The sequence below is a fragment of the Pan troglodytes genome, chromosome 15 (genome assembly GCF_028858775.2).
Source record: "Pan troglodytes isolate AG18354 chromosome 15, NHGRI_mPanTro3-v2.0_pri, whole genome shotgun sequence".
NCBI lineage: Eukaryota > Metazoa > Chordata > Mammalia > Primates > Hominidae > Pan > Pan troglodytes.
Window position 1 is genome coordinate 20,678,870 of NC_072413.2, and position 10,730 is coordinate 20,689,599.

The following is a 10,730-nucleotide window of genomic DNA, read 5'->3' on the forward strand; positions in this document are numbered from 1 at the left end:
GGGAGGTGGAGGTTGCAGTGAGCTGAGATTGGGCCATTGCACTCCAGCCTGGGCAACAGAGCAAGACTCCATCTCAAAAAATAAATAAATAAAATAAAATAAAATAAAATAAAATAAAACAATAAGAACATTTAAAACCCAATGAAAAAAATGGGCAAATATCTGAACAGACACCTCAGATCTGAACTATCTGAACTATCTGAACAGACTATAAACAAAGTATATAGATGGTAAAGAAGCACATGAAAAGATGCTTAACATCAAATATTACTAGGGACTTGCACATTAAAACAGTGACATATCACTACCTGCCTATCAGAATGACTAAAATCCAAAACACTGAAACCATCAAATTTTGTGAGAATATGGAGCAACAGGAACCCTTATTCATTGCTAGTAGGAATGCCACTTTGGAAGACAGTTTGGCAGTTACTCATAAAACTAAACATTCTCTTACCATATGATTCAGCAATCATGCTCCTTAGTTTTAACTCAAGTGAGTTGAAAACTTCTGTCCCCATAAAAATCTGCATGAAAATGTTTGAAGTAGCTTTATTTATAATTGCTAAATCTTGAAATCAACCAAGATGTCCTTCAACAGGTGAATCTATCAACAAACTATGGTACATCCATACAATGAAATATTATTCAATGATAAAAAGACATGACCAGGCCGGGCGCAGTGGCTCATGTCTGTAATACCAGCACTTCAGGAGGCCGAGGCGGGCAGATCACCTGCAGTCAGGAGTTCGAGATCACCCTGGGCAATACGGTGAAACTCCGTCTCTACCAAAAATACAAAATTAGCTGGGTGTGGTGGCACATGCCTGTAATCCTAGCTACTCAGGAGGCTGAGGCAGGAGAATCGCTTGAACCTGGGAGGCAGAGGATGTGGTCAGCCGAGATCATGCCATTGCACTCCAGCCTGGGCAACAAGAGTAAATCTCCATCTCACCAAAAAAAAAAAAAAAAGACATGACCACAAAAAGACGTGGAGGAACCGTAACTGTATATTGCTAAGTGAAAGAAACCAATCTGAAAAGACTATATACTGTATCATTCCAACTATATAACATTCTGAACAAAAACAAAACTATGGGGAGTGTACACTGATCAAAGTCTAATGTAAATTATGGGCTTTAGTTAATAATAATATATTAATATTGGCTTATCAATTGTAACACAAGTATGACATTAATGTAAGATGTCAATAATAGCGGAAATGGGGAGGATGAGGGTTGAGGGGGTGTATAAGAGCTCTGTATTTCCACTCAGTAGTAATACATCACATGCTAGTCTTAATCTTAAAAAGGAAAATTTATTCTAGTTGCTGTATTTCACAATGCTATGATCATTCCTTGTCTTACTTAGTTAATTAAAGCTGCCATAACAATCATAGACTAGGTAGCTTATGAACTACAGAAATTTATTCTCAGAGTCTGGAGGCTGGGAATCCCCAGGTCAAGACACCAATGGATTTGGTATCTGGTCTGGTAAAGGCCCATTTCCTGGCTCATAGGTGACATTTTCTCATCATGTCCTCACATAGTGGAAGGACAAGGCAGCTCTCTGGAGCCTCATTTATAAAGGCACCAATCTCATTCATGAGGGCTTTGCCCTCATGACATAGTCACTGCCCAATGGCACCACCTCCTAATATCATCACTTTGGCAATTAGGTTTCAACATATGAATTCCAAGGGGGAAGACAAACATTAAGATTGCAGCAGTCCTTTCCTCTCTATCAAATCCTTGCTTATCCATCTAGATCCTTAGCAAATACAACTTAGACTATATAGCCCATAATGATCTACTTTGCTAATCAACTCACATACAACTTCTTGACTCTGCCATATGGGGGACTTTTTAAAACATTGACTTATATTTCTACTTAATCGTGTACAGGTTTATATGTGTCAATATTCAGAACTATGATTTATACACATAGAAACATATAAATTAAACCACCATCATCACTCCCAATCATACACACACATGTTCATATACAGCATCCAATAAAGCATCCTATTCAAATTTGGTAATAAATAAATATTTACTTCTTGAAAGATCAGCTGGCTAAAGAAAATAATGTATTCCGATTCATCCACTTTCCCAAAGGAGGGTTCTACACAACAATCACTAGTGTGTGCCTTTGGTCACACTTTTAAGTAACAGCAAACAATGAAAAAACAAATAGAAAATGCCAGGCTGCTCTCATCTGCACTCCTGCTTCAGATGTAAATGCTTTCAATTATTCATCTAGCAAACCACATCGCAAATGCCTAAAATTTCCTTTTGCCAATTAGAGGTAAACGCAGTCCCCAATTTCTATCCATAGAAGAATTAAAGCAATTCTATTTGCATCCAATGTGACCAAAAGTTGCCTTTCTCAAAAGATACCTATGTGGCCTCAATAATCCAGACAAAAGCCTCACTCGCTCAGTGTGGCTGCTGTACTTCTTGCCTCTTGTCTGTATAATCTACTGAAATTAGGTACCACAGCACTTTCTCTCCAACAAATCCATGGAAAGTAGGAAAACATGTTGAACTACTCCAGGACTCCCAAATTCAGGTTGAAATTTTCTTTCAACATAGAAGTAGAAACTTCTGGTGAAAGATGGTAATAGCTCAGCAGGAAGTCAGCACAAACCTCTAAAGGCAAAGCAGGAGGCCGGAGTCCTCCCCTCTCTCCCTCCCTCATAAGGAGCCCTGCTCTGGAGACTTCCATGCGGACAAGAGAGGAGAAATCATTTTGCTGCTCAGATCCTAGGATTGAGTGACATAGGAATGGAGGGCCCAAAAATTTGAGTAAAATTCCTAGACTTGGCTTCTGAAACTATCCTGACTCTAAGATTAAGCAACTTCTCTTCTTCCATTTCTTCTTATAAATCTCTCCTTGGGGAACGTTCCTGGGTGGATAAAACCTATCGAAGAGGGGAAACAGAGTTGTGGAGATTAAAGTTAAAATTAAAAAATGTCTTTTTGTTTTGTTTTGTTTTGTTTAATCCTATTTTCTCATTATTTATCTGAGGTAATCAAGATCCAGAGAAGTCCCTCCCTTGCCCTACATGGGATAGCAGGGGATTCCACAAGGATTCTGTCCTCACACTGACTCCCACCCCCAGTCTGTGTCTGCTCTTCATACCAAACACTAAATATGTTATTAAATAGGAGAATAAAAGTTGTGAATATCACCCTGGCCTAGACGGAAACACATAATATATACAATACCATACTATAACAGATATTCTACTAGATATGAGAGAGCCGATACAGGCTAATGAAGAAACAAGAGGAAAAGATGAAAAAAATGACATCTAGAGGTATTCATAAAATAAAAATCTAATTGGTAAGTAGGCATGAGTTAATCTGATCTTTCCTCTACCCCAAATTATTTTTCTGCCCCACCGTCTAGGCTAGAATGTCTACTTCCTGCTTCTGCACCTATAGTCATCTTAGTCTTTGTCTAAGAACTTGGTCAAAGCAGAACCTTTAGGTATTGTGACTCCATCAGTTAATCCCTATGGATATTTTGCTTCTTAGTAACATTCTGGGATAACATTTGTAGACTGCTTTGGTTATTAACAAAACCAACAACATGGAGCTTTAATGCACTCTCTAACTTGAGTTCTTTGTCTTGTCTCTTTTACAGCTGCATTCTCTCTGTGACACCAGGAATCAGCACTTCCATTAAATACAGCAAACTTTAAACCGCTTTTTGACAGGAGGAAATACTTTCTGCTTAATGAAGGGGATGAAGCAGGTAACCCAGAGAGTATCTGCCACACAGGCCTCCTCTACAGTAGCTCAGAATTGCACTCTTTGATTATTTCTTACACGTGGCATCTGCAAATTCAGAAAGGTGAGTGATGTCAGATCTAAAGGTCCCTTGTTCCAACTTGGTTCATCCACATTCAGGTCTAAGAGGAAACATTGAAGAAGCTATGTGAATTTCAACAGGACTGATTACTTTCCACCAAAGGCTGTAGGAGACACGGATTTAAAGAGTGACTAGGGGGTTAAATGTAAACATATATTGACAGTAATTCCTGCATTGCATCAAAGTGTGCTCATGTTTGTAGGCCAACTCTTAGTGGTATTCAGACATTGGAAAACTGTAAAACCTTCATGCATTTTTAAGATGACTTCTAAAATATTTTATTACTAGTTTAAATGCTTAAATAGCTACAAAGGTTGTAAATTCCACTGTAATATAAACATTGACATTTTCAAATAAAACTCAGAATAGCTTTTAAACATATCCAGTGAAACCTTAATACCAAAGTGATTTGATACCCATCAACACCCAGTTAAAATTCACAACAAGCTCTTCATTGACAATTGAAGACCTTATATTGCTCTTTTCTTTCCTTGGAATCATATTTCCATTCAACTTCTCCTGCAGAACTTAATTTTAGTATATTTTTGTTTAAAGGCTTTTGTTGATCACCCAAAATGCCTGCAACAAAATCACGTAAAAAATTGAAATTGCTTTTAAATTTTCTCTGACCATACTGCTCTAATTGCTAAAAATTATCTTTCTAGATTGAGTTATAAATGTAATTATTGTTGATGTACCTTTTATTAAAACGACAAAAATATATTTCAATTTTAGTTTTAAACTTACAGGCGAAAATTTTTTGGAAATGCATTTCTTAAGAAAATCACTGGGGTCGGCCCGGCGCAGTGGCTCATGCCTGTAATCCCAGCACTTTGGGAGGCCAAGGCGGGTGGATCACGAGGTCGGGCGATTGAGACCATCCTGGCTAACACGGTGAAACCCCGTCTCTACTAAAAATACAAAAAATTAGTCGAGCGTGGTTGCACGCGCCTGTAGTCCCAGCTACTCGGGAAGCTGAGGCAGGAGAACGGCGTGAACCTGGGAGGCGGAGCTTGCAGTGAGCCGTGATAGCGCCACTGCACTCCGGCCTGGGCGACAGAGCGAGACACTGTCTCAAAAAAAAAAAAAAAAAAAAAAGAAAGTGACTGGGGTCATATTTATGGTTAATTAAAGGAGGCTTCCTTGACACCAATAAATTGTCCCTTTGTTTAATGTTCCAGGGGTGTTTAAACTGCAGGGCAATGCTGCAAAAGGAGATTCCGTCTTGAATAAGGTTGGGGAAGAGCAATTGTGAAATTTGAGATGGGAAACGAGAACCACAGTCAAGCTCTTGAACAGATCACTTTTAGGAAAGGTTACATACAGAAGTTGAAGATCTGGAAATTGATTCCCTTAAAATACATAACTGTTGCCTAGTTTGAAAATCACTGCATTAGATTGCTCTCCACATTACTGATTTCATTCTCAGCCAGACTTCATGAAGTGGTGAGGTTTGAGGAAAATCAGCAAGAGATTTTAATGACAGAGCCTTGAGTTTCAGTAAACCTGATAAATTTCCTAAAACTTATTTGACATTTCTGGCTTGAAAGAATAGCTCCTGATGAATTAGAAAATTATGGGAGATTGAGTTCTTGCATGACACAAAGTCATTTAAACATATATCTTTATCTTGGGAAAGACAGTTTAAATGTCATGGCCATTTATTAATAATATTGTGAAAAAAAGTTATCCCAATCCTGGAAAAAAGAAAAATGATGATTGCTAGTCTTTTTTTTTCTCTATCTGCAAGAGCATTTTCAAGTAAGCAATTATCTGGCATTCTTGGGGATCGTAACTTTGTTGTCAGAGCATATTTACCTAGCAATCCATAACTGAGAAAAGGCTCACATAGTTTACATTCCTGTGGGTTGGAGGTTAACCTACAGAAATGGAAGAGTTTTGCGTTCATAGCCTGGAAAAAAAATTAACCCCAGATTATCGTGTCAACCCTAATAGCATTTTATTTTGCTATCTATATAGTTGTATCTTTTTCCTGTAAACATTTGTGGAATTAGCTTTTTTTAGTTAAAGATTAAGAATAGTAACAAAATGTGAACCCAGGCTCACTCCCTATTTGTATTAGTATTTTGTTTTTTGGCACATTTAAGGCCATCCTGGCACTAAATCAGAAAACTACTTCCTGATACCTAAACTATAAAATCCTGGTTTCATATACATCTGAATTAGGCAAAAATGTAGCTGGCTATTATTTATTTAATTTGATGTCTTAACATGTAAAGATTTTCTTTTCAGAAGAAATCTAATGGACCAGATGTCTTGAAACACTCTTAATTATTTTTCAGTAGTACGAATATAGGCATGAAGGCAAAGGAAGGTAGATGATTAATTCATGTTAAGAGTTTCAAATTCCTTGGACTAATTTATATCTTTCTCCACAGCCACCTGGCACGTTCTGCCTTTGAACAGATGCTTTACAAAAACATAATCTGTGGACATGGAGATCTTGCATAAAGCAAATTCTCTCTGATCCACAGCTTCACTGAGGGGTTTCAGTTTTCTAGGCCAGAGTGAATGCTGGAGATGAAGAGATTCTATCAAATGTCAGTGTAAAATTGTCTCTTACTTAAAATGCCCTCATTGATCTTATCCTGATACCCTTACTACAGAAGTTTATCATGACTCATCTAGGAGATACCAGAGAGTTCACTAGCCAATTCAAGAGCATGACTTCTCAAAATTCTCCACGTTTTCCTCCTTCCTTCCTAGCTAATCCCACTTTCTCCTGCCTTTGAAGGCTATAGCTTCTCTGCCAATTTCTTGAATTATGGGGTTCCTAAGCCCTCTTCTATGTTATCCACAGATTCTAGGCAATCTTACTGGCTCCTGAACCTCAAATACCATTTAACCGCTCCAGACTGACAAATCTGTATCTCTAGCCAAGACTCTCCTTGGCACAGACACACTATTGAGCTCCCTATCTCATCACCCCATAGGTCCACCTTCTCTGTGTCCCCATCCTAGTAAACGAAGCCATCAGTGCTTGTGTTGTTCTCTAAACAACAAACAAACTGTGTCAGAAAAATATAAAGCAAAATTTGTAGGAAATATAAAAATAACTTGATAACATATTCATTATGGGACACTTTAATATCTTTTTCTCAGAGAGAGAAAGAGAGAGAGGATGATGGAAAAAACTTTATATTAAACATATAGCTACAGAATATTTACAAAAAAATGAGCATATAATGTGACTCAAAAAATGAGAATAATATAAGCCACATTGTCTGAACCTAATGCAATAAAGCTAGAAATTAATAATTAAAAGATAGCAAATAAATGAGTAGAAAGAGAACCACTTATAATATTCTAAAACATTTTCAGGTCAAAGAACTAAGAGTTAAAATTACACGCCACTAAAAATGAACCCTAATAATGGTACTACATAAAAAAACTATATATTTGTTCAAAGCAATATTCACAAGAAAATGCATCCATCTATTAATAAAAAGTAAAACAAAGGAGCCAAATCTGGCAATTCAAGAAATAAAAAAAGAAATGAGCAAAATAAGCCAACACAGAGAAGGGGAAAGTTTAATGATAAAAGCAGGAATTAATTGAAATGCAAAGCAATAATTAGAATGTACAAATAAAGACAATATTTCTAGGAAAACTGATAATAAAAAAGAAAACACAAATGTGCAATGTTAAGAATGCGAAAGGTGCTATAACCCCACAAAAAAAAGCAATTTTTCAAATCACTGGTTAATGCCTTGTATACATAGATCTTGATGAAATTGGTGGTGTTTAGAAATATATAACTTTTTAATTTAAACTTCTCTACTTTCTAAAAATTTATACTATTTTACAATTCCAAAGCAATATCAAATTGTAAAGAAAAAAATCCTGAATTCTGCCTCTTCCTTCTTCGCATACGCAGCAAATAAATGCTACACATATACCAACTACTATGTCTCGACTCTCCTATGTTTTCATCATTAAAGAAAAAAACATATGCATTCCTACTATATGCCAATCATTGCACTACACACTGGGAAATAAAAAATGACTATGAGAAATTCCCTGCTTTCAAGGAGTTCATAGTCTAGTGCGAGAAACAGACAGATGTGCACACTGATTATAATACTATGTGGTACCTGTGATAATGCATAATAATGATAGATGTCTTTATTGAGTTTCTGCTAAGTGTCAAGCACCTTCCATTCAGCTGAGATCTTGTCCTTTCCTCCAACTCTTACCCGGGCATTTTCACATAATAGCTCGTTATCATCTCAATTTCAAAACACTTTCCGTACTCAGATGCTTCTCCAATTTCCCAGTTTCTGTAAATGGCACCACAACCTTTCCTTATTCAGGCTTGAACCTTTTGAGTTTATAGTCAGGTACCAATGCTTGTCAGTTTTTCATTTGAAGTGCTATTGAATGTATATTTTGTTTAGAATTCCCATGACTACCACCTTATTCAAGTCCTTAGATTGTTCCCACCAAGTTGAAAGGGGTGTCCTCCTTCCTCTTCATTATTGAAGTCTCTTTCTTGCTCTTCTCCCCTATCCTACCAGCTCCCAACCACCCTCTGACCCTCTGCACCACTGCCACACCCTTCTTTTTAAGATATCTTTTCATCATATTCCTCCACTATTCACAGTCTTACAACAGTTTCTATTTTCTCATGAATATAAGCCCTTTGAAGTAGCTTTCAGTGACTTCCATTATCTGCTCCTCATTTCACCAATTTAGCCTCATTCCCAGACACTATTACCCACACTCTGTTTTCTCTGTTAGCTGGACCATTCTTCACACTTTCTCAAAGACTTGTCTTCCTCACTCCTACCTCTCTATATTTCCTGAAATAGCCTTTAGTGCGCGCTCTCTCTCTCTCTATCTAAACATTATGTGTTTTTTAGGCCTTAGCTCCTCCAAAGAGATTGTACTAAATTCCTATAGCCTTTCATAATTTCCCTCTCTTTTGACCTCACATACAGCATACACAAAAAAAATGCACCCAATGCTATGCTACTGTACAAAGCAGTGTACTGCTTTGCACTGTTAACTTTAACTCTATGTGCATTATTTTAATCTTTCTAACTATCTTACAACTCCATTAAAACCAAGACTAGATACTGTGAAATTATTTAATACCCCCACCCACCTCATCATTTATCACATTACTTGATACTTGGTGAGTACTTGCTGGGTACATTTGAACGTAATGTCTTTTATTTCTTAATGTCTTTCATTTTCTCAAGTGTTGTTAAAGGCAAAAAGCAATGTTGGATGGTTTTACCAGTTATGCAGAGTTCATGCAGGAAAAGAGATTTCGGTGGGACCTTGCTTAAGACAATAGAGAATTTAGTTTAGGATTTAACAGGTCTAGAAATTAATGTAGAAAGCTGTCCCACAAAGGTCTATTATCCAGAATATGTAAGGAACCTAAACAATTGAACAAGCAAAAGACAAATAACTCCATTTAAAAATGGGCAAAAGACCTGAACAGACATTTCTCAAAAGAATACACGCAAGCGGCCAACCAACATATGAAAAAATGCTCCACATCACTAATCAACAGAGAACTGCAAATCAAAACCACGATGAGATATCATCTCACACCAGTCAGAATGGCTATTATTAAAAAGTCAAAAAACAACAGATGCTTTCAAGGCTGTGGAAAGAAGGGAAAACTTACACACTGTTGATGGGAAGGTAAATTAGTTCAGCCACTGTGAAAAGTAGTTTGGAGATCTCGCAAAGAACTTAAAACACAACTACTATTCAACCCAGCAATCCCATTATGGGGTAGATATCCAAAAGAAATCAAATAGTTCTACCCCCAAAAGACACATATACTCCCATGTTTATTGCAGCACTATTTACAATAGCAAAGAAATGGAATCAACTTAGGTGCCCAGCAATGGTGAATTGGATTTTAAAAATGTGGTACATGTACACCATGTCACACTATGTAGTCATAAAAAAGAACAAAACCATGTCCTTTGCAGCCGCGTGAATGCAGCTGGAGGCCATTATCCTAAGCAAATTAATGCAGGGACAGAAAAACGAATACCCTGTGTTCTCACTTAGAAGTGGGAGCTAAATATTGGGTAAACATGGTCATAAACATGGCAACAATAGAAACTGGGACTACTAGAGGAAGAAGGAAGGGAGTGGAGCAAGGGCTGAGAAACTAACTTTCAGGCGCTATGCTCGCTGTATTAGTCCCTTTTCATGCTGCTGATAAAAACATGCCAAGACTGGGTAATTTATAAAGAAAAAGAGGTTTAGTAGACTAACAGTTCCATGTGGCTGGGGAGGCTTCACAATCATGGCAGAAGGCACATCTTAAATGGTGGCAGGCAAGAGAGAAATGAGAGCCAAGGGAAAGTGGAAGCCTCTTATAAAACCATCAAATCTCATAAGACGTATTCACTACCAGGAGAACAGTATGGGGGAAACTGCCCCTATGATTCAATTATCTCTTACTGGGTCTCTCCCACAACACATGGGAATTATAGGAGCTACAATTCGAGATACTTGGGTGGGGACACAGCCAAACCATATCACTCACTATCTGGGTGATGGGATCATTTGTGCCCCAATTGTCAGCATCATGCAATATACCCAGATAACAAACCTGCACTTTTTTACCCCCTGAATCTAAAATAAAAGTTGAAGGGAAAAAAAGAAAGCTGTCCCACATTGATTGCAGTGAGTATAATGGGCGAAAATTACTGCCCCCAACCCGCAGCCCCCAAATCCTAACAGAAATCTGTTACATACACACAGACAAGCACAGATTGAGCATTAGCTCAGTAGACAGGTCGGTTGAATCCCAACTCCGTCCCTTTCCAGCTGCATGATCATAAACTTATTGTTTA